The following is a 25,849-nucleotide window of genomic DNA, read 5'->3' on the forward strand; positions in this document are numbered from 1 at the left end:
CCTCAGTTTCAGAGGGTTGATATTTCAGGGTTGCTTTTTCCCCAGGTCTCCACGCCCTTGTGTGTTTCTTTTGCTTAACGATTGCCACCTGACCTAGCCTCTGTTGCCCATCCTCGTCAGTTTCAGAGGGTAGATTTCTCCGTGTTGCTTTTTCCCCAGGTCTCCACGCCCTTGTGTGTTTCTTTTGCTTAACCTTTGCCACCTGAAGACAGCCTCTCTTGCCCATCTTCCTCAGTTTCAGAGGGTAGATATTTCAGGGTTGCTTTTTACCCAGGTCTCCACGCTTTTGGGTTTTGTTTTTGCTTAACGATTGCCACCTGAGGTAGCCTCTGTTGCCCATCTTCTTCGGTTTCAGAGGGTAGATTTCTCAGTGTTTCATGTTCGCCAGCTCTCCACGCCCTTGCGTCTTTTTTTTTTTCTGCTTAAAGGTTGCAACCTGAGCTAGCTTCTTTTGCCCATGTTCGTCAGTTTCAGAGGGTGGATTTCTCCGTGTTGCTTTTTCCCCAGGTCTCCACGCCCTTGTGTGTTTCTTTTGCTTAACGATTGCCACCTGAGGTAGCCTCTGTTGCTCATCCTCGTCAGTTTCAGAGGGTAGATATATCAGGGTTGCTTTTTCCCCAGGTCTCCACGCCCTTGTGTGTTTCTTTTGCTTAAAGTTTGCCACCTGAAGCCAGCCTCTCTTGCCCATCTTCCTCAGTTTCAGAGGGTAGATATTTCAGGGTTGCTTTTTCCCCAGGTCTCCACGCCTTTGGGTCTTGCTTCTGCTTAACGATTGCCACCTGAGGTAGCCTCTGTTGCCCTTGTTCCTCAGTTTCAGAGGGTGGATTTCTCCGTGTTGCTTTTTCCCCAGGTCTCCACGCCCTTGTGTGTTTCTTTTGCTTAACGATTGCCACCTGAGGTAGCCTCTGTTGCCCATCCTCGTCAGTTTCAGAGGGTAGATTTCTCAGTGCTGCTTTTTCCCCAGGTCTCCACGCCCTTGTGTGTTTCTTTTGCTTAAAGTTTGCCACCTGAAGCCAGCCTCTCTTGCCCATCTTCCTCAGTTTCAGAGGGTAGATATTTCAGGGTTGCTTTTTCCCCAGGTCTCCACGCCTTTGGGTTTTGTTTTTGCTTAACGATTGCCACCTGAGGTAGCCTCTCTTGCCCATCGTCCTGAGTTTCAGAGGGTGGATTTCTCCGTGTTGCTTTTTCCCCAGGTCTCCACGCCCTTGTGTGTTTCTTTTGCTTCACGATTGCCACCTGAGGTAGCCTCTGTTGCCCATCCTCGTCAGTTTCAGAGGGTGGATTTCTCCCTGTTGCTTTTTCCCCAGGTCTCCACGCCCTTGTGTGTTTCTTTTGCTTAAAGTTTGCCACCTGAAGCCAGCCTCTCTTGCCCATCTTCCTCAGTTTCAGAGGGTAGATATTTCAGGGTTGCTTTTTCCCCAGGTCTCCACGCCTTTGGGTTTTGTTTTTGCTTAACGATTGCCACCTGAGGTAGCCTCTGTTGCCCATCTTCCTCAGTTTCAGAGGGTGGATTTCTCAGTGTTGCTTTTTACCCAGGTCTCCACGCCCTTGTGTGTTTCTTTTGCTTAAAGATTGCCACCTGAGCTAGCCTCTGTTGCCCATCTTCGTCCGTTTCAGAGGGTAGATTTCCCAGTGTTGCCTTTTCGCCAGCTCCCCACGCCCTTGTGTGTTTCTTTTGCTTAAAGATTGTCACCTGAGCTAGGCACTGTTGCCCTGCTTCCTCAGTTTCAGATGGTACCTTTTTCAGGGTAGCTTTTTGACCGGGTCTCCTCGCCATTGTATTTTTCTATTTCACTTTTTTTGCATAAAGATTGCCACCTGAGCTAGCCTCTGTTGCCCATCTTCTTCGGTTTCAGAGGGTAGATTTCTCAGTGTTTCATGTTCGCCAGCTCTCCACGCCCTTGCGTCTTTTTTTTTTTCTGCTTAAAGGTTGCAACGTGAGCTAGCTTCTTTTGCCCATGTTCGTCAGTTTCAGAGGGTGGATTTCTCCGTGTTGCTTTTTCCCCAGGTCTCCACGCCCTTGTGTGTTTCTTTTGCTTAACGATTGCCACCTGAGGTAGCCTCGGTTGCCCATCCTCGTCAGTTTCAGAGGGTAGATATATCAGGGTTGCTTTTTCCCCAGGTCTCCACGCCCTTGTGTGTTTCTTTTGCTTAAAGTTTGCCACCTGAAGCCAGCCTCTCTTGCCCATCTTCCTCAGTTTCAGAGGGTAGATATTTCAGGGTTGCTTTTTCCCCAGGTCTCCACGCCTTTGGGTCTTGCTTCTGCTTAACGATTGCCACCTGAGGTAGGCTCTCTTCCCCATCGTCCTGAGTTTCAGAGGGTGGATTTCTCCGTGTTGCTTTTTCCCCAGGTCTCCACGCCCTTGTGTGTTTCTTTTGCTTCACGATTGCCACCTGAGGTAGCCTCTGTTGCCCATCCTCGTCAGTTTCAGAGGGTGGATTTCTCCCTGTTGCTTTTTCCCCAGGTCTCCACGCCCTTGTGTGTTTCTTTTGCTTAAAGTTTGCCACCTGAAGCCAGCCTCTCTTGCCCATCTTCCTCAGTTTCAGAGGGTAGATATTTCAGGGTTGCTTTTTCCCCAGGTCTCCACGCCTTTGGGTTTTGTTTTTGCTTAACGATTGCCACCTGAGGTAGCCTCTCTTGCCCATCTTCCTCAGTTTCAGAGGGTGGATTTCTCCGTGTTGCTCTTTCCACAGGTCTCCACGCCCTTGTGTGTTTCTTTTGCTTAACGATTGCCACCTGAGGTAGCCTCTGTTGCCCATCCTCGTCAGTTTCAGAGGGTAGATTTCTCAGTGCTGCTTTTTCCCCAGGTCTCCACGCCCTCGTGTGTATCTTTTGCTTAAAGTTTGTCACCTGAAGCCAGCCTCTCTTGCCCATCTTCCTCAGTTTCAGAGGGTAGATATTTCAGCGTTGCTTTTTCCCCAGGTCTTCACACCTTAGTGTTTTGTTTTTGCTTAACGATTGCCACCTGGGCTAGCCTCTGTTTCCCATCTTCCTCAGTTTCAGAGGGTTGATATTTCAGGGTTGCTTTTTCCCCAGGTCTCCACGCCCTTGTGTGTTTCTTTTGCTTAACGATTGCCACCTGACCTAGCCTCTGTTGCCCATCCTCGTCAGTTTCAGAGGGTAGATTTCTCCGTGTTGCTTTTTCCCCAGGTCTCCACGCCCTTGTGTGTTTCTTTTGCTTAACGTTTGCCACCTGAAGCCAGCCTCTCTTGCCCATCTTCCTCAGTTTCAGAGGGTAGATATTTCAGGGTTGCTTTTTACCCAGGTCTCCACGCTTTTGGGTTTTGTTTTTGCTTAACGATTGCCACCTGAGGTAGCCTCTGTTGCCCATCTTCCTCAGTTTCAGAGGGTGGATTTCTCAGTGTTGCTTTTTACCCAGGTCTCCACGCCCTTGTGTGTTTCTTTTGCTTAAAGATTGCCACCTGAGCTAGCCTCTGTTGCCCATCTTCGTCCATTTCAGAGGGTGGATTTCTCAGTGTTGCCTTTTCGCCAGCTCCCCACGCCCTTGTGTGTTTCTTTTGCTTAAAGATTGTCACCTGAGCTAGGCACTGTTGCCCTGCTTCCTCAGTTTCAGAGGGTACCTTTTTCAGGGTAGCTTTTTGACCGGGTCTCCTCGCCATTGTATTTTTCTATTTCACTTTTTTTGCATAAAGATTGCCACCTGAGCTAGCCTCTGTTGCCCATCTTCTTCGGTTTCAGAGGGTAGATTTCTCAGTGTTTCTTTTTCGCCAGCTCTCCAAGCCCTTGCGTCTTTTTTTTTTTCTGCTTAAAGGTTGCAACCTGAGCTAGCTTCTTTTGCCCATGTTCGTCAGTTTCAGAGGGTGGATTTCTCCGTGTTGCTTTTTCCCCAGGTCTCCACGCCCTTGTGTGTTTCTTTTGCTTAACGATTGCCACCTGAGGTAGCCTCTGTTGCCCATCCTCGTCAGTTTCAGAGGGTAGATTTCTCAGTGCTGCTTTTTCCCCAGGTCTCCACGCCCTTGTGTGTTTCTTTTGCTTAAAGTTTGCCACCTGAAGCCAGCCTCTCTTGCCCATCTTCCTCAGTTTCAGAGGGTAGATATTTCAGGGTTGCTTTTTCCCCAGGTCTCCACGCCTTTGGGTCTTGCTTCTGCTTAACGATTGCCACCTGAGGTAGCCTCTGTTGCCCTTGTTCCTCAGTTTCAGAGGGTGGATTTCTCCGTGTTGCTTTTTCCCCAGGTCTCCACGCCCTTGTGTGTTTCTTTTGCTTAACGATTGCCACCTGAGGTAGCCTCTGTTGCCCATCCTCGTCAGTTTCAGAGGGTGGATTTCTCCCTGTTGCTTTTTCCCCAGGTCTCCACGCCCTTGTGTGTTTCTTTTGCTTAAAGTTTGCCACCTGAAGCCAGCCTCTCTTGCCCATCTTCCTCAGTTTCAGAGGGTAGATATTTCAGGGTTGCTTTTTCCCCAGGTCTCCACGCCTTTGGGTTTTGTTTTTGCTTAACGATTGCCACCTGAGGTAGCCTCTCTTGCCCATCTTCCTCAGTTTCAGAGGGTGGATTTCTCCGTGTTGCTCTTTCCACAGGTCTCCACGCCCTTGTGTGTTTCTTTTGCTTAACGATTGCCACCTGAGGTAGCCTCTGTTGCCCATCCTCGTCAGTTTCAGAGGGTAGATTTCTCAGTGCTGCTTTTTCCCCAGGTCTCCACGCCCTCGTGTGTATCTTTTGCTTAAAGTTTGTCACCTGAAGCCAGCCTCTCTTGCCCATCTTCCTCAGTTTCAGAGGGTAGATATTTCAGCGTTGCTTTTTCCCCAGGTCTTCACACCTTAGTGTTTTGTTTTTGCTTAACGATTGCCACCTGGGCTAGCCTCTGTTTCCCATCTTCCTCAGTTTCAGAGGGTTGATATTTCAGGGTTGCTTTTTCCCCAGGTCTCCACGCCCTTGTGTGTTTCTTTTGCTTAACGATTGCCACCTGACCTAGCCTCTGTTGCCCATCCTCGTCAGTTTCAGAGGGTAGATTTCTCCGTGTTGCTTTTTCCCCAGGTCTCCACGCCCTTGTGTGTTTCTTTTGCTTAACGTTTGCCACCTGAAGCCAGCCTCTCTTGCCCATCTTCCTCAGTTTCAGAGGTTAGATATTTCAGGGTTGCTTTTTACCCAGGTCTCCACGCTTTTGGGTTTTGTTTTTGCTTAACGATTGCCACCTGAGGTAGCCTCTGTTGCCCATCTTCCTCAGTTTCAGAGGGTGGATTTCTCAGTGTTGCTTTTTACCCAGGTCTCCACGCCCTTGTGTGTTTCTTTTGCTTAAAGATTGCCACCTGAGCTAGCCTCTGTTGCCCATCTTCGTCCATTTCAGAGGGTGGATTTCTCAGTGTTGCCTTTTCGCCAGCTCCCCACGCCCTTGTGTGTTTCTTTTGCTTAAAGATTGTCACCTGAGCTAGGCACTGTTGCCCTGCTTCCTCAGTTTCAGAGGGTACCTTTTTCAGGGTAGCTTTTTGACCGGGTCTCCTCGCCATTGTATTTTTCTATTTCACTTTTTTTGCATAAAGATTGCCACCTGAGCTAGCCTCTGTTGCCCATCTTCTTCGGTTTCAGAGGGTAGATTTCTCAGTGTTTCTTTTTCGCCAGCTCTCCAAGCCCTTGCGTCTTTTTTTTTTTCTGCTTAAAGGTTGCAACCTGAGCTAGCTTCTTTTGCCCATGTTCGTCAGTTTCAGAGGGTGGATTTCTCCGTGTTGCTTTTTCCCCAGGTCTCCACGCCCTTGTGTGTTTCTTTTGCTTAACGATTGCCACCTGAGGTAGCCTCTGTTGCCCATCCTCGTCAGTTTCAGAGGGTAGATTTCTCAGTGCTGCTTTTTCCCCAGGTCTCCACGCCCTTGTGTGTTTCTTTTGCTTAAAGTTTGCCACCTGAAGCCAGCCTCTCTTGCCCATCTTCCTCAGTTTGAGAGGGTAGATATTTCAGGGTTGCTTTTTCCCCAGGTCTCCACGCCTTTGGGTCTTGCTTCTGCTTAACGATTGCCACCTGAGGTAGCCTCTGTTGCCCTTGTTCCTCAGTTTCAGAGGGTGGATTTCTCCGTGTTGCTTTTTCCCCAGGTCTCCACGCCCTTGTGTGTTTCTTTTGCTTAACGATTGCCACCTGAGGTAGCCTCTGTTGCCCATCCTCGTCAGTTTCAGAGGGTGGATTTCTCCCTGTTGCTTTTTCCCCAGGTCTCCACGCCCTTGTGTGTTCCTTTTGCTTAAACTTTGCCACCTGAAGCCAGCCTCTCTTGCCCATCTTCCTCAGTTTCAGAGGGTAGATATTTCAGCGTTGCTTTTTCCCCAGGTCTTCACACCTTAGTGTTTTGTTTTTGCTTAACGATTGCCACCTGGGCTAGCCTCTGTTTCCCATCTTCCTCAGTTTCAGAGGGTTGATATTTCAGGGTTGCTTTTTCCCCAGGTCTCCACGCCCTTGTGTGTTTCTTTTGCTTAACGATTGCCACCTGACCTAGCCTCTGTTGCCCATCCTCGTCAGTTTCAGAGGGTAGATTTCTCCGTGTTGCTTTTTCCCCAGGTCTCCACGCCCTTGTGTGTTTCTTTTGCTTAACGTTTGCCACCTGAAGCCAGCCTCTCTTGCCCATCTTCCTCAGTTTCAGAGGGTAGATATTTCAGGGTTGCTTTTTACCCAGGTCTCCACGCTTTTGGGTTTTGTTTTTGCTTAACGATTGCCACCTGAGGTAGCCTCTGTTGCCCATCTTCCTCAGTTTCAGAGGGTGGATTTCTCCGTGTTGCTTTTTACCCAGGTCTCCACGCCCTTGTGTGTTTCTTTTGCTTAAAGATTGCCACCTGAGCTAGCCTCTGTTGCCCATCTTCGTCCGTTTCAGAGGGTGGATTTCTCAGTGTTGCCTTTTCGCCAGCTCCCCACGCCCTTGTGTGTTTCTTTTGCTTAAAGATTGTCACCTGAGCTAGGCACTGTTGCCCTGCTTCCTCAGTTTCAGAGGGTACCTTTTTCAGGGTAGCTTTTTGACCGGGTCTCCTCGCCATTGTATTTTTCTATTTCACTTTTTTTGCATAAAGATTGCCACCTGAGCTAGCCTCTGTTGCCCATCTTCTTCGGTTTCAGAGGGTAGATTTCTCAGTGCTGCTTTTTCCCCAGCTCTCCACGCCCTTGTGTGTTTCTTTTGCTTAAAGTTTGCCACCTGAAGCCAGCCTCTCTTGCCCATCTTCCTCAGTTTCAGAGGGTAGATATTTCAGGGTTGCTTTTTCCCCAGGTCTCCACGCCTTTGGGTTTTGTTTTTGCTTAACGATTGCCACCTGAGGTAGGCTCTCTTCCCCATCGTCCTGAGTTTCAGAGGGTGGATTTCTCCGTGTTGCTTTTTCCCCAGGTCTCCATGCCCTTGTGTGTTTCTTTTGCTTCACGATTGCCACCTGAGGTAGCCTCTGTTGCCCATCCTCGTCAGTTTCAGAGGGTGGATTTCTCCCTGTTGCTTTTTCCCCAGGTCTCCACGCCCTTGTGTGTTTCTTTTGCTTAAAGTTTGCCACCTGAAGCCAGCCTCTCTTGCCCATCTTCCTCAGTTTCAGAGGGTAGATATTTCAGGGTTGCTTTTTCCCCAGGTCTCCACGCCTTTGGGTTTTGTTTTTGCTTAACAATTGCCACCTGAGGTAGCCTCTCTTGCCCATCTTCCTCAGTTTCAGAGGGTGGATTTCTCCGTGTTGCTCTTTCCACAGGTCTCCACGCCCTTGTGTGTTTCTTTTGCTTAACGATTGCCACCTGAGGTAGCCTCTGTTGCCCATCCTCGTCAGTTTCAGAGGGTAGATTTCTCAGTGCTGCTTTTTCCCCACGTCTCCACGCCCTCGTGTGTTTCTTTTGCTTAAAGTTTGTCACCTGAAGCCAGCCTCTCTTGCCCATCTTCCTCAGTTTCAGAGGGTAGATATTTCAGCGTTGCTTTTTCCCCAGGTCTTCACACCTTAGTGTTTTGTTTTTGCTTAACGATTGCCACCTGGGCTAGCCTCTGTTTCCCATCTTCCTCAGTTTCAGAGGGTTGATATTTCAGGGTTGCTTTTTCCCCAGGTCTCCACGCCCTTGTGTGTTTCTTTTGCTTAACGATTGCCACCTGACCTAGCCTCTGTTGCCCATCCTCGTCAGTTTCAGAGGGTAGATTTCTCCGTGTTGCTTTTTCCCCAGGTCTCCACGCCCTTGTGTGTTTCTTTTGCTTAACGTTTGCCACCTGAAGCCAGCCTCTCTTGCCCATCTTCCTCAGTTTCAGAGGGTAGATATTTCAGGGTTGCTTTTTACCCAGGTCTCCACGCTTTTGGGTTTTGTTTTTGCTTAACGATTGCCACCTGAGGTAGCCTCTGTTGCCCATCTTCTTCGGTTTCAGAGGGTAGATTTCTCAGTGTTTCATGTTCGCCAGCTCTCCACGCCCGTGCGTCTTTTTTTTTTTCTGCTTAAAGGTTGCAACCTGAGCTAGCTTCTTTTGCCCATGTTCGTCAGTTTCAGAGGGTGGATTTCTCCGTGTTGCTTTTTCCCCAGGTCTCCACGCCCTTGTGTGTTTCTTTTGCTTAACGATTGCCACCTGAGGTAGCCTCTGTTGCCCATCCTCGTCAGTTTCAGAGGGTAGATATATCAGGGTTGCTTTTTCCCCAGGTCTCCACGCCCTTGTGTGTTTCTTTTGCTTAAAGTTTGCCACCTGAAGCCAGCCTCTCTTGCCCATCTTCCTCAGTTTCAGAGGGTAGATATTTCAGGGTTGCTTTTTCCCCAGGTCTCCACGCCTTTGGGTCTTGCTTCTGCTTAACGATTGCCACCTGAGGTAGCCTCTGTTGCCCTTGTTCCTCAGTTTCAGAGGGTGGATTTCTTCGTGTTGCTTTTTCCCCAGGTCTCCACGCCCTTGTGTGTTTCTTTTGCTTAACGATTGCCACCTGAGGTAGCCTCTGTTGCCCATCCTCGTCAGTTTCAGAGGGTGGATTTCTCAGTGTTGCCTTTTCGCCAGCTCCCCACGCCCTTGTGTGTTTCTTTTGCTTAAAGATTGTCACCTGAGCTAGGCACTGTTGCCCTGCTTCCTCAGTTTCAGAGGGTACCTTTTTCAGGGTAGCTTTTTGACCGGGTCTCCTCGCCATTGTATTTTTCTATTTCACTTTTTTTGCATAAAGATTGCCACCTGAGCTAGCCTCTGTTGCCCATCTTCTTCGGTTTCAGAGGGTAGATTTCTCAGTGTTTCTTTTTCGCCAGCTCTCCAAGCCCTTGCGTCTTTTTTTTTTTTCTGCTTAAAGGTTGCAACCTGAGCTAGCTTCTTTTGCCCATGTTCGTCAGTTTCAGAGGGTGGATTTCTCCGTGTTGCTTTTTCCCCAGGTCTCCACGCCCTTGTGTGTTTCTTTTGCTTAACGATTACCACCTGAGGTAGCCTCTGTTGCCCATCCTCGTCAGTTTCAGAGGGTAGATTTCTCAGTGCTGCTTTTTCCCCAGGTCTCCACGCCCTTGTGTGTTTCTTTTGCTTAAAGTTTGCCACCTGAAGCCAGCCTCTCTTGCCCATCTTCCTCAGTTTCAGAGGGTAGATATTTCAGGGTTGCTTTTTCCCCAGGTCTCCACGCCTTTGGGTCTTGCTTCTGCTTAACGATTGCCACCTGAGGTAGCCTCTGTTGCCCTTGTTCCTCAGTTTCAGAGGGTGGATTTCTCCGTGTTGCTTTTTCCCCAGGTCTCCACGCCCTTGTGTGTTTCTTTTGCTTAACGATTGCCACCTGAGGTAGCCTCTGTTGCCCATCCTCGTCAGTTTCAGAGGGTGGATTTCTAACTGTTGCTTTTTCCCCAGGTCTCCACGCCCTTGTGTGTTCCTTTTGCTTAAACTTTGCCACCTGAAGCCAGACTCTCTTGCCCATCTTCCTCAGTTTCAGAGGGTAGATATTTCAGGGTTGCTTTTTCCCCAGGTCTCCAAGCCTTTGGGTTTTGTTTTTGCTTAACGATTGCCACCTGGGCTAGCCTCTCTTGCCCATCTTCCTCAGTTTCAGAGGGTTGATATTTCAGGGTTGCTTTTTCCCCAGGTCTCCACGCCCTTGTGTGTTTCTTTTGCTTAACGATTGCCACCTGACCTAGCCTCTGTTGCCCATCCTCGTCAGTTTCAGAGGGTAGATTTCTCCGTGTTGCTTTTTCCCCAGGTCTCCACGCCCTTGTGTGTTTCTTTTGCTTAACGTTTGCCACCTGAAGACAGCCTCTCTTGCCCATCTTCCTCAGTTTCAGAGGGTAGATATTTCAGGGTTGCTTTTTACCCAGGTCTCCACGCTTTTGGGTTTTGTTTTTGCTTAACGATTGCCACCTGAGGTAGCCTCTGTTGCCCATCTTCCTCAGTTTCAGAGGGTGGATTTCTCAGTGTTGCTTTTTACCCAGGTCTCCACGCCCTTGTGTGTTTCTTTTGCTTAAAGATTGCCACCTGAGCTAGCCTCTGTTGCCCATCTTCGTCCGTTTCAGAGGGTGGATTTCTCAGTGTTGCCTTTTCGCCAGCTCCCCACGCCCTTGTGTGTTTCTTTTGCTTAAAGATTGTCACCTGAGCTAGGCACTGTTGCCCTGCTTCCTCAGTTTCAGAGGGTACCTTTTTCAGGGTAGCTTTTTGACCGGGTCTCCTCGCCATTGTATTTTTCTATTTCACTTTTTTTGCATAAAGATTGCCACCTGAGCTAGCCTCTGTTGCCCATCTTCTTCGGTTTCAGAGGGTAGATTTCTCAGTGTTTCTTTTTCGCCAGCTCTCCAAGCCCTTGCGTCTTTTTTTTTTTTCTGCTTAAAGGTTGCAACCTGAGCTAGCTTCTTTTGCCCATGTTCGTCAGTTTCAGAGGGTGGATTTCTCCGTGTTGCTTTTTCCCCAGGTCTCCACGCCCTTGTGTGTTTCTTTTGCTTAACGATTGCCACCTGAGGTAGCCTCTGTTGCCCATCCTCGTCAGTTTCAGAGGGTAGATTTCTCAGTGCTGCTTTTTCCCCAGGTCTCCACGCCCTTGTGTGTTTCTTTTGCTTAAAGTTTGCCACCTGAAGCCAGAATCTCTTGCCCATCTTCCTCAGTTTCAGAGGGTAGATATTTCAGGGTTGCTTTTTCCCCAGGTCTCCACGCCTTTGGGTTTTGTTTTTGCTTAACGATTGCCACCTGAGGTAGCCTCTCTTGCCCATCGTCCTGAGTTTCAGAGGGTGGATTTCTCCGTGTTGCTTTTTCCCCAGGTCTCCACGCCCTTGTGTGTTTCTTTTGCTTCACGATTGCCACCTGAGGTAGCCTCTGTTGCCCATCCTCGTCAGTTTCAGAGGGTGGATTTCTCCCTGTTGCTTTTTCCCCAGGTCTCCACGCCCTTGTGTGTTTCTTTTGCTTAAAGTTTGCCACCTGAAGCCAGCCTCTCTTGCCCATCTTCCTCAGTTTCAGAGGGTAGATATTTCAGGGTTGCTTTTTCCCCAGGTCTCCACGCCTTTGGGTTTTGTTTTTGCTTAACGATTGCCACCTGAGGTAGCCTCTCTTGCCCATCTTCCTCAGTTTCAGAGGGTGGATTTCTCCGTGTTGCTTTTTCCACAGGTCTCCACGCCCTTGTGTGTTTCTTTTGCTTCACGATTGCCACCTGAGGTAGCCTCTGTTGCCCATCCTCGTCAGTTTCAGAGGGTAGATTTCTCAGTGCTGCTTTTTCCCCAGGTCTCCACGCCCTCGTGTGTTTCTTTTGCTTAAAGTTTGTCACCTGAAGCCAGCCTCTCTTGCCCATCTTCCTCAGTTTCAGAGGGTAGATATTTCAGCGTTGCTTTTTCCCCAGGTCTTCACACCTTAGTGTTTTGTTTTTGCTTAACGATTGCCACCTGGGCTAGCCTCTGTTTCCCATCTTCCTCAGTTTCAGAGGGTTGATATTTCAGGGTTGCTTTTTCCCCAGGTCTCCACGCCCTTGTGTGTTTCTTTTGCTTAACGATTGCCACCTGACCTAGCCTCTGTTGCCCATCCTCGTCAGTTTCAGAGGGTAGATTTCTCCGTGTTGCTTTTTCCCCAGGTCTCCACGCCCTTGTGTGTTTCTTTTGCTTAACGTTTGCCACCTGAAGCCAGCCTCTCTTGCCCATCTTCCTCAGTTTCAGAGGGTAGATATTTCAGGGTTGCTTTTTACCCAGGTCTCCACGCTTTTGGGTTTTGTTTTTGCTTAACGATTGCCACCTGAGGTAGCCTCTGTTGCCCATCTTCCTCAGTTTCAGAGGGTGGATTTCTCAGTGTTGCTTTTTACCCAGGTCTCCACGCCCTTGTGTGTTTCTTTTGCTTAAAGATTGCCACCTGAGCTAGCCTCTGTTGCCCATCTTCGTCCGTTTCAGAGGGTAGATTTCTCAGTGTTGCCTTTTCGCCAGCTCCCCACGCCCTTGTGTGTTTCTTTTGCTTAAAGATTGTCACCTGAGCTAGGCACTGTTGCCCTGCTTCCTCAGTTTCAGGGGGTACCTTTTTCAGGGTAGCTTTTTGACCGGGTCTCCTCGCCATTGTATTTTTCTATTTCACTTTTTTTGCATAAAGATTGCCACCTGAGCTAGCCTCTGTTGCCCATCTTCTTCGGTTTCAGAGGGTAGATTTCTCAGTGTTTCATGTTCGCCAGCTCTCCACGCCCTTGCGTCTTTTTTTTTTTTTTGCTTAAAGGTTGCAACCTGAGCTAGCTTCTTTTGCCCATGTTCGTCAGTTTCAGAGGGTGGATTTCTCCGTGTTGCTTTTTCCCCAGGTCTCCACGCCCTTGTGTGTTTCTTTTGCTTAACGATTGCCACCTGAGGTAGCCTCTGTTGCCCATCCTCGTCAGTTTCAGAGGGTAGATATATCAGGGTTGCTTTTTCCCCAGGTCTCCACGCCCTTGTGTGTTTCTTTTGCTTAAAGTTTGCCACCTGAAGCCAGCCTCTCTTGCCCATCTTCCTCAGTTTCAGAGGGTAGATATTTCAGGGTTGCTTTTTCCCCAGGTCTCCACGCCTTTGGGTCTTGCTTCTGCTTAACGATTGCCACCTGAGGTAGCCTCTGTTGCCCTTGTTCCTCAGTTTCAGAGGGTGGATTTCTCCGTGTTGCTTTTTCCCCAGGTCTCCACGCCCTTGTGTGTTTCTTTTGCTTCACGATTGCCACCTGAGGTAGCCTCTGTTGCCCATCCTCGTCAGTTTCAGAGGGTGGATTTCTCCCTGTTGCTTTTTCCCCAGGTGTCCACGCCCTTGTGTGTTTCTTTTGCTTAAAGTTTGCCACCTGAAGCCAGCCTCTCTTCCCCATCTTCCTCAGTTTCAGAGGGTAGATATTTCAGGGTTGCTTTTTCCCCAGGTCTCCACGCCTTTGGGTTTTGTTTTTGCTTAACGATTGCCACCTGAGGTAGCCTCTCTTGCCCATCTTCCTCAGTTTCAGAGGGTGGATTTCTCCGTGTTGCTTTTTCCCCAGGTCTCCACGCCCTTGTGTGTTTCTTTTGCTTCACGATTGCCACCTGAGGTAGCCTCTGTTGCCCATCCTCGTCAGTTTCAGAGGGTAGATTTCTCAGTGCTGCTTTTTCCCCAGGTCTCCACGCCCTTGTGTGTTCCTTTTGCTTAAACTTTGCCACCTGAAGCCAGCCTCTCTTGCCCATCTTCCTCAGTTTCAGAGGGTAGATATTTCAGCGTTGCTTTTTCCCCAGGTCTTCACACCTTAGTGTTTTGTTTTTGCTTAACGATTGCCACCTGGGCTAGCCTCTGTTTCCCATCTTCCTCAGTTTCAGAGGGTTGATATTTCAGGGTTGCTTTTTCCCCAGGTCTCCACGCCCTTGTGTGTTTCTTTTGCTTAACGATTGCCACCTGACCTAGCCTCTGTTGCCCATCCTCGTCAGTTTCAGAGGGTAGATTTCTCCGTGTTGCTTTTTCCCCAGGTCTCCACGCCCTTGTGTGTTTCTTTTGCTTAACGTTTGCCACCTGAAGCCAGCCTCTCTTGCCCATCTTCCTCAGTTTCAGAGGGTAGATATTTCAGGGTTGCTTTTTACCCAGGTCTCCACGCTTTTGGGTTTTGTTTTTGCTTAACGATTGCCACCTGAGGTAGCCTCTGTTGCCCATCTTCCTCAGTTTCAGAGGGTGGATTTCTCAGTGTTGCTTTTTACCCAGGTCTCCACGCCCTTGTGTGTTTCTTTTGCTTAAAGATTGCCACCTGAGCTAGCCTCTGTTGCCCATCTTCGTCCGTTTCAGAGGGTGGATTTCTCAGTGTTGCCTTTTCGCCAGCTCCCCACGCCCTTGTGTGTTTCTTTTGCTTAAAGATTGTCACCTGAGCTAGGCACTGTTGCCCTGCTTCCTCAGTTTCAGAGGGTACCTTTTTCAGGGTAGCTTTTTGACCGGGTCTCCTCGCCATTGTATTTTTCTATTTCACTTTTTTTGCATAAAGATTGCCACCTGAGGTAGCCTCTGTTGCCCATCTTCTTCGGTTTCAGAGGGTAGATTTCTCAGTGCTGCTTTTTCCCCAGGTCTCCACGCCCTTGTGTGTTTCTTTTGCTTAAAGTTTGCCACCTGAAGCCAGCCTCTCTTGCCCATCTTCCTCAGTTTCAGAGGGTAGATATTTCAGGGTTGCTTTTTCCCCAGGTCTCCACGCCTTTGGGTTTTGTTTTTGCTTAACGATTGCCACCTGAGGTAGCCTCTCTTGCCCATCGTCCTGAGTTTCAGAGGGTGGATTTCTCCGTGTTGCTTTTTCCCCAGGTCTCCACGCCCTTGTGTGTTTCTTTTGCTTCACGATTGCCACCTGAGGTAGCCTCTGTTGCCCATCCTCGTCAGTTTCAGAGGGTGGATTTCTCCCTGTTGCTTTTTCCCCAGGTCTCCACGCCCTTGTGTGTTTCTTTTGCTTAAAGTTTGCCACCTGAAGCCAGCCTCTCTTGCCCATCTTCCTCAGTTTCAGAGGGTAGATATTTCAGGGTTGCTTTTTCCCCAGGTCTCCACGCCTTTGGGTTTTGTTTTTGCTTAACGATTGCCACCTGAGGTAGCCTCTCTTGCCCATCTTCCTCAGTTTCAGAGGGTGGATTTCTCCGTGTTGCTTTTTCCACAGGTCTCCACGCCCTTGTGTGTTTCTTTTGCTTAACGATTGCCACCTGAGGTAGCCTCTGTTGCCCATCCTCGTCAGTTTCAGAGGGTAGATTTCTCAGTGCTGCTTTTTCCCCAGGTCTCCACGCCCTCGTGTGTTTCTTTTGCTTAAAGTTTGTCACCTGAAGCCAGCCTCTCTTGCCCATCTTCCTCAGTTTCAGAGGGTAGATATTTCAGCGTTGCTTTTTCCCCAGGTCTTCACACCTTAGTGTTTTGTTTTTGCTTAACGATTGCCACCTGGGCTAGCCTCTGTTTCCCATCTTCCTCAGTTTCAGAGGGTTGATATTTCAGGGTTGCTTTTTCCCCAGGTCTCCACGCCCTTGTGTGTTTCTTTTGCTTAACGATTGCCACCTGACCTAGCCTCTGTTGCCCATCCTCGTCAGTTTCAGAGGGTAGATTTCTCCGTGTTGCTTTTTCCCCAGGTCTCCACGCCCTTGTGTGTTTCTTTTGCTTAACGTTTGCCACCTGAAGCCAGCCTCTCTTGCCCATCTTCCTAAGTTTCAGAGGGTAGATATTTCAGGGTTGCTTTTTACCCAGGTCTCCACGCTTTTGGGTTTTGTTTTTGCTTAACGATTGCCACCTGAGGTAGACTCTGTTGCCCATCTTCTTCGGGTTCAGAGGGTAGATTTCTCAGTGTTTCATGTTCGCCAGCTCTCCACGCCCTTGCGTCTTTTTTTTTTTCTGCTTAAAGGTTGCAACCTGAGCTAGCTTCTTTTGCCCATGTTCGTCAGTTTCAGAGGGTGGATTTCTCCGTGTTGCTTTTTCCCCAGGTCTCCACGCCCTTGTGTGTTTCTTTTGCTTAACGATTGCCACCTGAGGTAGCCTCTGTTGCTCATCCTCGTCAGTTTCAGAGGGTAGATATATCAGGGTTGCTTTTTCCCCAGGTCTCCACGCCCTTGTGTGTTTCTTTTGCTTAAAGTTTGCCACCTGAAGCCAGCCTCTCTTGCCCATCTTCCTCAGTTTCAGAGGGTAGATATTTCAGGGTTGCTTTTTCCCCAGGTCTCCACGCCTTTGGGTCTTGCTTCTGCTTAACGATTGCCACCTGAGGTAGCCTCTGTTGCCCATCCTCGTCAGTTTCAGAAGGTAGATATTTCAGGGTTGCTTTTTCCCCAGGTCTCCACGCCTTTGGGTTTTGTTTTTGCTTAACGATTGCCACCTGAGGTAGCCTCTCTTGCCCATCGTCCTGAGTTTCAGAGGGTGGATTTCTACGTGTTGCTTTTTCCCCAGGTCTCCACGCCCTTGTGTGTTTCTTTTGCTTCACGATTGCCACCTGAGGTAGCCTCTGTTGCCCATCCTCGTCAGTTTCAGAGGGTGGATTTCTCCCTGTTGCTTTTTCCCCAGGTCTCCACGCCCTTGTGTGTTTCTTTTGCTTAAAGTTTGCCACCTGAAGCCAGCCTCTCTTGCCCATCTTCCTCAGTTTCAGAGGGTAGATATTTCAGGGTTGCTTTTTCCCCAGGTCTCCACGCCTTTGGGTCTTGCTTCTGCTTAACGATTGCCACCTGAGGTAGCCTCTGTTGCCCTTGTTCCTCAGTTTCAGAGGGTGGATTTCTCCGTGTTGCTTTTTCCCCAGGTCTCCACGCCCTTGTGTGTTTCTTTTGCTTAACGATTGCCACCTGAGGTAGCCTCTGTTGCCCATCCTCGTCAGTTTCAGAGGGTGGATTTCTCCCTGTTGCTTTTTCCCCAGGTCTCCACGCCCTTGTGTGTTCCTTTTGCTTAAACTTTGCCACCTGAAGCCAGACTCTATTGCCCATCTTCCTCAGTTTCAGAGGGTAGATATTTCAGGGTTGCTTTTTCCCCAGGTCTCCACGCCTTTGGGTTTTGTTTTTGCTTAACGATTGCCACCTGGTCTAGCCTCTCTTGCCCATCTTCCTCAGTTTCAGAGGGTGGATTTCTCCGTGTTGCTTTTTCCCCAGGTCTCCACGCCCTTGTGTGTTTCTTTTGCTTAACGATTGCCACCTGAGGTAGCCTCTGTTGCCCATCCTCGTCAGTTTCAGAGGGTAGATTTCTCAGTGCTGCTTTTTCCCCAGGTCTCCACGCCCTCGTGTGTTTCTTTTGCTTAAAGTTTGTCACCTGAAGCCAGCCTCTCTTGCCCATCTTCCTCAGTTTCAGAGGGTAGATATTTCAGCGTTGCTTTTTCCCCAGGTCTTCACACCTTAGTGTTTTGTTTTTGCTTAACGATTGCCACCTGGGCTAGCCTCTGTTTCCCATCTTCCTCAGTTTCAGAGGGTTGATATTTCAGGGTTGCTTTTTCCCCAGGTCTCCACGCCCTTGTGTGTTTCTTTTGCTTAACGATTGCCACCTGACCTAGCCTCTGTTGCCCATCCTCGTCAGTTTCAGAGGGTAGATTTCTCCGTGTTGCTTTTTCCCCAGGTGTCCACGCCCTTGTGTGTTGCTTTTGCTTAACGTTTGCCACCTGAAGCCAGCCTCTCTTGCCCATCTTCCTCAGTTTCAGAGGGTAGATATTTCAGGGTTGCTTTTTCCCCAGGTCTCCACGCCTTTGAGTTTTGTTTTTGCTTAACGATTGCCACATGGGCTAGCCTCTCTTGCCCATCTTCCTCAGTTTTAGAGGGTGGATTTCTCCGTGTTGCTTTTTCCCCAGGTCTCCACGCCCTTGTGTGTTTCTTTTGCTTAAAGATTGCCACCTGAGCTAGCCTCTGTTGCCCATCTTCGTCCGTTTCAGAGGGTGGATTTCTCAGTGTTGCCTTTTCGCCAGCTCCCCACGCCCTTGTGTGTTTCTTTTGCTTAAAGATTGTCACCTGAGCTAGGCACTGTTGCCCTGCTTCCTCAGTTTCAGAGGGTACCTTTTTCAGGGTTGCTTTTTGACCGGGTCTCCTCACCATTGTATTTTTCTATTTTCTTTTTTTTGCTTAAAGATTGCCACCTGAGCTAGCCTCTGTTGCCCATCTTCTTCGGTTTCAGAGGGTAGATTTGTCAGTGTTTCTTTTTCGCCAGCTCTCCACGCCCTTGCGTCTTTTTTTTTTTTCTGCTTAAAGGTTGCAACCTGAGCTAGCTTCTTTTGCCCATGTTCGTCAGTTTCAGAGGGTGGATTTCTCCGTGTTGCTTTTTCCCCAGGTCTCCACGCCCTTGTGTGTTTCTTTTGCTTAACGATTGCCACCTGAGGTAGCCTCTGTTGCCCATCCTCGTCAGTTTCAGAGGGTAGATATTTCAGGGTTGCTTTTTCCCCAGGTCTCCACGCCTTTGGGTTTTGTTTTTGCTTAACGATTGCCACCTGAGGTAGCCTCTGTTTCCCATCTTCCTCAATTTCAGAGGGTTGATATTTCAGGGTTGCTTTTTCCCCAGGTCTCCACGCCCTTGTGTGTTTCTTTTGCTTAACGATTGCCACCTGACCTAGCCTCTGTTGCCCATCCTCGTCAGTTTCAGAGGGTAGATTTCTCCGTGTTGCTTTTTCCCCAGGTCTCCACGCCCTTGTGTGTTTCTTTTGCTTAACGTTTGCCACCTGAAGCCAGCCTCTCTTGCCCATCTTCCTCAGTTTCAGAGGGTAGATATTTCAGGGTTGCTTTTTCCCCAGGTCTCCACGCTTTTGGGTTTTGTTTTTGCTTAACGATTGCCACCTGAGGTAGCCTCTGTTGCCCATCTTCCTCAGTTTCAGAGGGTGGATTTCTCAGTGTTGCTTTTTACCCAGTTCTCCACGCCCTTGTGTGTTTCTTTTGCTTAAAGATTGCCACCTGAGCTAGCCTCTGTTGCCCATCTTCGTCCGTTTCAGAGGGTAGATTTCTCAGTGTTGCCTTTTCGCCAGCTCCCCACGCCCTTGTGTGTTTCTTTTGCTTAAAGATTGTCACCTGAGCTAGGCACTGTTGCCCTGCTTCCTCAGTTTCAGAGGGTACCTTTTTCTGGGTAGCTTTTTGACCGGGTCTCCTCGCCATTGTATTTTTCTATTTCACTTTTTTTGCATAAAGATTGCCACCTGAGCTAGCCTCTGTTGCCCATCTTCTTCGGTTTCAGAGGGTAGATTTCTCAGTGTTTCATGTTCACCAGCTCTCCACGCCCTTGCGTCTTTTTTTTTTTTTGCTTAAAGGTTGCAACCTGAGCTAGCTTCTTTTGCCCATGTTCGTCAGTTTCAGAGGGTGGATTTCTCCGTGTTGCTTTTTCCCCAGGTCTCCACGCCCTTGTGTGTTTCTTTTGCTTAACGATTGCCACCTGAGGTAGCCTCTGTTGCCCATCCTCGTCAGTTTCAGAGGGTAGATATATCAGGGTTGCTTTTTCCCCAGGTCTCCACGCCCTTGTGTGTTTCTTTTGCTTAAAGTTTGCCACCTGAAGCCAGCCTCTCTTGCCCATCTTCCTCAGTTTCAGAGGGTAGATATTTCAGGGTTGCTTTTTCCCCAGGTCTCCACGCCTTTGGGTCTTGCTTCTGCTTAACGATTGCCACCTGAGGTAGCCTCTGTTGCCCTTGTTCCTCAGTTTCAGAGGGTGGATTTCTCCGTGTTGCTTTTTCCCCAGGTCTCCACGCCCTTGTGTGTTTCTTTTGCTTCACGATTGCCACCTGAGGTAGCCTCTGTTACCCATCCTCGTCAGTTTCAGAGGGTGGATTTCTCCCTGTTGCTTTTTCCCCAGGTCTCCACGCCCTTGTGTGTTCCTTTTGCTTAAACTTTGCCACCTGAAGCCAGACTCTCTTGCCCATCTTCCTCAGTTTCAGAGGGTAGATATTTCAGGGTTGCTTTTTCCCCAGGTCTCCACGCCTTTGGGTTTTGTTTTTGCTTAACGATTGCCACCTGGGCTAGCCTCTGTTTCCCATCTTCCTCAGTTTCAGAGGGTGGATTTCTCCGTGTTGCTTTTTCCCCAGGTCTCCACGCCCTTGTGTGTTTCTTTTGCTTAACGATTGCCACCTGAGGTAGCCTCTGTTGCCCATCCTCGTCAGTTTCAGAGGGTAGATTTCTCAGTGCTGCTTTTTCCCCAGGTCTCCACGCCCTCGTGTGTTTCTTTTGCTTAAAGTTTGTCACCTGAAGCCAGCCTCTCTTGCCCATCTTCCTCAGTTTCAGAGGGTAGATATTTCAGCGTTGCTTTTTCCCCAGGTCTTCACACCTTAGTGTTTTGTTTTTGCTTAACGATTGCCACCTGGGCTAGCCTCTGTTTCCCATCTTCCTCAGTTTCAGAGGGTTGATATTTCAGGGTTGCTTTTTCCCCAGGTCTCCACGCCCTTGTGTGTTTCTTTTGCTTAACGATTGCCACCTGACCTAGCCTCTGTTGCCCATCCTCGTCAGTTTCAGAGGGTAGATTTCTCCGTGTTGCTTTTTCCCCAGGTCTCCACGCCCTTGTGTGTTTCTTTTGCTTAACCTTTGCCACCTGAAGACAGCCTCTCTTGCCCATCTTCCTCAGTTTCAGAGGGTAGATATTTCAGGGTTGCTTTTTACCCAGGTCTCCACGCTTTTGGGTTTTGTTTTTGCTTAACGATTGCCACCTGAGGTAGCCTCTGTTGCCCATCTTCTTCGGTTTCAGAGGGTAGATTTCTCAGTGTTTCATGTTCGCCAGCTCTCCACGCCCTTGCGTCTTTTTTTTTTTCTGCTTAAAGGTTGCAACCTGAGCTAGCTTCTTTTGCCCATGTTCGTCAGTTTCAGAGGGTGGATTTCTCCGTGTTGCTTTTTCCCCAGGTCTCCACGCCCTTGTGTGTTTCTTTTGCTTAACGATTGCCACCTGAGGTAGCCTCTGTTGCTCATCCTCGTCAGTTTCAGAGGGTAGATATATCAGGGTTGCTTTTTCCCCAGGTCTCCACGCCCTTGTGTGTTTCTTTTGCTTAAAGTTTGCCACCTGAAGCCAGCCTCTCTTGCCCATCTTCCTCAGTTTCAGAGGGTAGATATTTCAGGGTTGCTTTTTCCCCAGGTCTCCACGCCTTTGGGTCTTGCTTCTGCTTAACGATTGCCACCTGAGGTAGCCTCTGTTGCCCTTGTTCCTCAGTTTCAGAGGGTGGATTTCTCCGTGTTGCTTTTTCCCCAGGTCTCCACGCCCTTGTGTGTTTCTTTTGCTTAACGATTGCCACCTGAGGTAGCCTCTGTTGCCCATCCTCGTCAGTTTCAGAGGGTAGATTTCTCAGTGCTGCTTTTTCCCCAGGTCTCCACGCCCTTGTGTGTTTCTTTTGCTTAAAGTTTGCCACCTGAAGCCAGCCTCTCTTGCCCATCTTCCTCAGTTTCAGAGGGTAGATATTTCAGGGTTGCTTTTTCCCCAGGTCTCCACGCCTTTGGGTTTTGTTTTTGCTTAACGATTGCCACCTGAGGTAGCCTCTCTTGCCCATCGTCCTGAGTTTCAGAGGGTGGATTTCTCCGTGTTGCTTTTTCCCCAGGTCTCCACGCCCTTGTGTGTTTCTTTTGCTTCACGATTGCCACCTGAGGTAGCCTCTGTTGCCCATCCTCGTCAGTTTCAGAGGGTGGATTTCTCCCTGTTGCTTTTTCCCCAGGTCTCCACGCCCTTGTGTGTTTCTTTTGCTTAAAGTTTGCCACCTGAAGCCAGCCTCTCTTGCCCATCTTCCTCAGTTTCAGAGGGTAGATATTTCAGGGTTGCTTTTTCCCCAGGTCTCCACGCCTTTGGGTTTTGTTTTTGCTTAACGATTGCCACCTGAGGTAGCCTCTGTTGCCCATCTTCCTCAGTTTCAGAGGGTGGATTTCTCAGTGTTGCTTTTTACCCAGGTCTCCACGCCCTTGTGTGTTTCTTTTGCTTAAAGATTGCCACCTGAGCTAGCCTCTGTTGCCCATCTTCGTCCGTTTCAGAGGGTAGATTTCTCAGTGTTGCCTTTTCGCCAGCTCCCCACGCCCTTGTGTGTTTCTTTTGCTTAAAGATTGTCACCTGAGCTAGGCACTGTTGCCCTGCTTCCTCAGTTTCAGATGGTACCTTTTTCAGGGTAGCTTTTTGACCGGGTCTCCTCGCCATTGTATTTTTCTATTTCACTTTTTTTGCATAAAGATTGCCACCTGAGCTAGCCTCTGTTGCCCATCTTCTTCGGTTTCAGAGGGTAGATTTCTCAGTGTTTCATGTTCGCCAGCTCTCCACGCCCTTGCGTCTTTTTTTTTTTCTGCTTAAAGGTTGCAACGTGAGCTAGCTTCTTTTGCCCATGTTCGTCAGTTTCAGAGGGTGGATTTCTCCGTGTTGCTTTTTCCCCAGGTCTCCACGCCCTTGTGTGTTTCTTTTGCTTAACGATTGCCACCTGAGGTAGCCTCGGTTGCCCATCCTCGTCAGTTTCAGAGGGTAGATATATCAGGGTTGCTTTTTCCCCAGGTCTCCACGCCCTTGTGTGTTTCTTTTGCTTAAAGTTTGCCACCTGAAGCCAGCCTCTCTTGCCCATCTTCCTCAGTTTCAGAGGGTAGATATTTCAGGGTTGCTTTTTCCCCAGGTCTCCACGCCTTTGGGTCTTGCTTCTGCTTAACGATTGCCACCTGAGGTAGCCTCTGTTGCCCTTGTTCCTGAGTTTCAGAGGGTGGATTTCTCCGTGTTGCTTTTTCCCCAGGTCTCCACGCCCTTGTGTGTTTCTTTTGCTTAACGATTGCCACCTGAGGTAGCCTCTGTTGCCCATCCTCGTCAGTTTCAGAGGGTGGATTTCTCCCTGTTGCTTTTTCCCCAGGTCTCCACGCCCTTGTGTGTTCCTTTTGCTTAAACTTTGCCACCTGAAGCCAGCCTCTCTTGCCCATCTTCCTCAGTTTCAGAGGGTAGATATTTCAGCGTTGCTTTTTCCCCAGGTCTTCACACCTTAGTGTTTTGTTTTTGCTTAACGATTGCCACCTGGGCTAGCCTCTGTTTCCCATCTTCCTCAGTTTCAGAGGGTTGATATTTCAGGGTTGCTTTTTCCCCAGGTCTCCACGCCCTTGTGTGTTTCTTTTGCTTAACGATTGCCACCTGACCTAGCCTCTGTTGCCCATCCTCGTCAGTTTCAGAGGGTAGATTTCTCCGTGTTGCTTTTTCCCCAGGTCTCCACGCCCTTGTGTGTTTCTTTTGCTTAACGTTTGCCACCTGAAGCCAGCCTCTCTTGCCCATCTTCCTCAGTTTCAGAGGGTAGATATTTCAGGGTTGCTTTTTACCCAGGTCTCCACGCTTTTGGGTTTTGTTTTTGCTTAACGATTGCCACCTGAGGTAGCCTCTGTTGCCCATCTTCCTCAGTTTCAGAGGGTGGATTTCTCAGTGTTGCTTTTTACCCAGGTCTCCACGCCCTTGTGTGTTTCTTTTGCTTAAAGATTGCCACCTGAGCTAGCCTCTGTTGCCCATCTTCGTCCATTTCAGAGGGTGGATTTCTCAGTGTTGCCTTTTCACCAGCTCCCCACGCCCTTGTGTGTTTCTTTTGCTTAAAGATTGTCACCTGAGCTAGGCACTGTTGCCCTGCTTCCTCAGTTTCAGAGGGTACCTTTTTCAGGGTAGCTTTTTGACCGGGTCTCCTCGCCATTGTATTTTTCTATTTCACTTTTTTTGCATAAAGATTGCCACCTGAGCTAGCCTCTGTTGCCCATCTTCTTCGGTTTCAGAGGGTAGATTTCTCAGTGCTGCTTTTTCCCCAGGTCTCCACGCCCTTGTGTGTTTCTTTTGCTTAAAGTTTGCCACCTGAAGCCAGCCTCTCTTGCCCATCTTCCTCAGTTTCAGAGGGTAGATATTTCAGGGTTGCTTTTTCCCCAGGTCTCCACGCCTTTGGGTTTTGTTTTTGCTTAACGATTGCCACCTGAGGTAGGCTCTCTTCCCCATCGTCCTGAGTTTCAGAGGGTGGATTTCTCCGTGTTGCTTTTTCCCCAGGTCTCCACGCCCTTGTGTGTTTCTTTTGCTTCACGATTGCCACCTGAGGTAGCCTCTGTTGCCCATCCTCGTCAGTTTCAGAGGGTGGATTTCTCCCTGTTGCTTTTTCCCCAGGTCTCCACGCCCTTGTGTGTTTCTTTTGCTTAAAGTTTGCCACCTGAAGCCAGCCTCTCTTGCCCATCTTCCTCAGTTTCAGAGGGTAGATATTTCAGGGTTGCTTTTTCCCCAGGTCTCCACGCCTTTGGGTTTTGTTTTTGCTTAACGATTGCCACCTGAGGTAGCCTCTCTTGCCCATCTTCCTCAGTTTCAGAGGGTGGATTTCTCCGTGTTGCTCTTTCCACAGGTCTCCACGCCCTTGTGTGTTTCTTTTGCTTAACGATTGCCACCTGAGGTAGCCTCTGTTGCCCATCCTCGTCAGTTTCAGAGGGTAGATTTCTCAGTGCTGCTTTTTCCCCAGGTCTCCACGCCCTCGTGTGTATCTTTTGCTTAAAGTTTGTCACCTGAAGCCAGCCTCTCTTGCCCATCTTCCTCAGTTTCAGAGGGTAGATATTTCAGCGTTGCTTTTTCCCCAGGTCTTCACACCTTAGTGTTTTGTTTTTGCTTAACGATTGCCACCTGGGCTAGCCTCTGTTTCCCATCTTCCTCAGTTTCAGAGGGTTGATATTTCAGGGTTGCTTTTTCCCCAGGTCTCCACGCCCTTGTGTGTTTCTTTTGCTTAACGATTGCCACCTGACCTAGCCTCTGTTGCCCATCCTCGTCAGTTTCAGAGGGTAGATTTCTCCGTGTTGCTTTTTCCCCAGGTCTCCACGCCCTTGTGTGTTTCTTTTGCTTAACGTTTGCCACCTGAAGCCAGCCTCTCTTGCCCATCTTCCTCAGTTTCAGAGGGTAGATATTTCAGGGTTGCTTTTTACCCAGGTCTCCACGCTTTTGGGTTTTGTTTTTGCTTAACGATTGCCACCTGAGGTAGCCTCTGTTGCCCATCTTCCTCAGTTTCAGAGGGTGGATTTCTCAGTGTTGCTTTTTACCCAGGTCTCCACGCCCTTGTGTGTTTCTTTTGCTTAAAGATTGCCACCTGAGCTAGCCTCTGTTGCCCATCTTCGTCCATTTCAGAGGGTGGATTTCTCAGTGTTGCCTTTTCGCCAGCTCCCCACGCCCTTGTGTGTTTCTTTTGCTTAAAGATTGTCACCTGAGCTAGGCACTGTTGCCCTGCTTCCTCAGTTTCAGAGGGTACCTTTTTCAGGGTAGCTTTTTGACCGGGTCTCCTCGCCATTGTATTTTTCTATTTCACTTTTTTTGCATAAAGATTGCCACCTGAGCTAGCCTCTGTTGCCCATCTTCTTCGGTTTCAGAGGGTAGATTTCTCAGTGTTTCTTTTTCGCCAGCTCTCCAAGCCCTTGCGTCTTTTTTTTTTTCTGCTTAAAGGTTGCAACCTGAGCTAGCTTCTTTTGCCCATGTTCGTCAGTTTCAGAGGGTGGATTTCTCCGTGTTGCTTTTTCCCCAGGTCTCCACGCCCTTGTGTGTTTCTTTTGCTTAACGATTGCCACCTGAGGTAGCCTCTGTTGCCCATCCTCGTCAGTTTCAGAGGGTAGATTTCTCAGTGCTGCTTTTTCCCCAGGTCTCCACGCCCTTGTGTGTTTCTTTTGCTTAAAGTTTGCCACCTGAAGCCAGCCTCTCTTGCCCATCTTCCTCAGTTTCAGAGGGTAGATATTTCAGGGTTGCTTTTTCCCCAGGTCTCCACGCCTTTGGGTCTTGCTTCTGCTTAACGATTGCCACCTGAGGTAGCCTCTGTTGCCCTTGTTCCTCAGTTTCAGAGGGTGGATTTCTCCGTGTTGCTTTTTCCCCAGGTCTCCACGCCTTTGGGTTTTGTTTTTGCTTAACGATTGCCACCTGAGGTAGCCTCTCTTGCCCATCTTCCTCAGTTTCAGAGGGTGGATTTCTCCGTGTTGCTCTTTCCACAGGTCTCCACGCCCTTGTGTGTTTCTTTTGCTTAACGATTGCCACCTGAGGTAGCCTCTGTTGCCCATCCTCGTCAGTTTCAGAGGGTAGATTTCTCAGTGCTGCTTTTTCCCCAGGTCTCCACGCCCTCGTGTGTATCTTTTGCTTAAAGTTTGTCACCTGAAGCCAGCCTCTCTTGCCCATCTTCCTCAGTTTCAGAGGGTAGATATTTCAGCGTTGCTTTTT

Source organism: Equus asinus, chromosome 10 (genome assembly GCF_041296235.1).
Source record: "Equus asinus isolate D_3611 breed Donkey chromosome 10, EquAss-T2T_v2, whole genome shotgun sequence".
NCBI classification, from domain to species: Eukaryota; Metazoa; Chordata; class Mammalia; order Perissodactyla; family Equidae; genus Equus; species Equus asinus.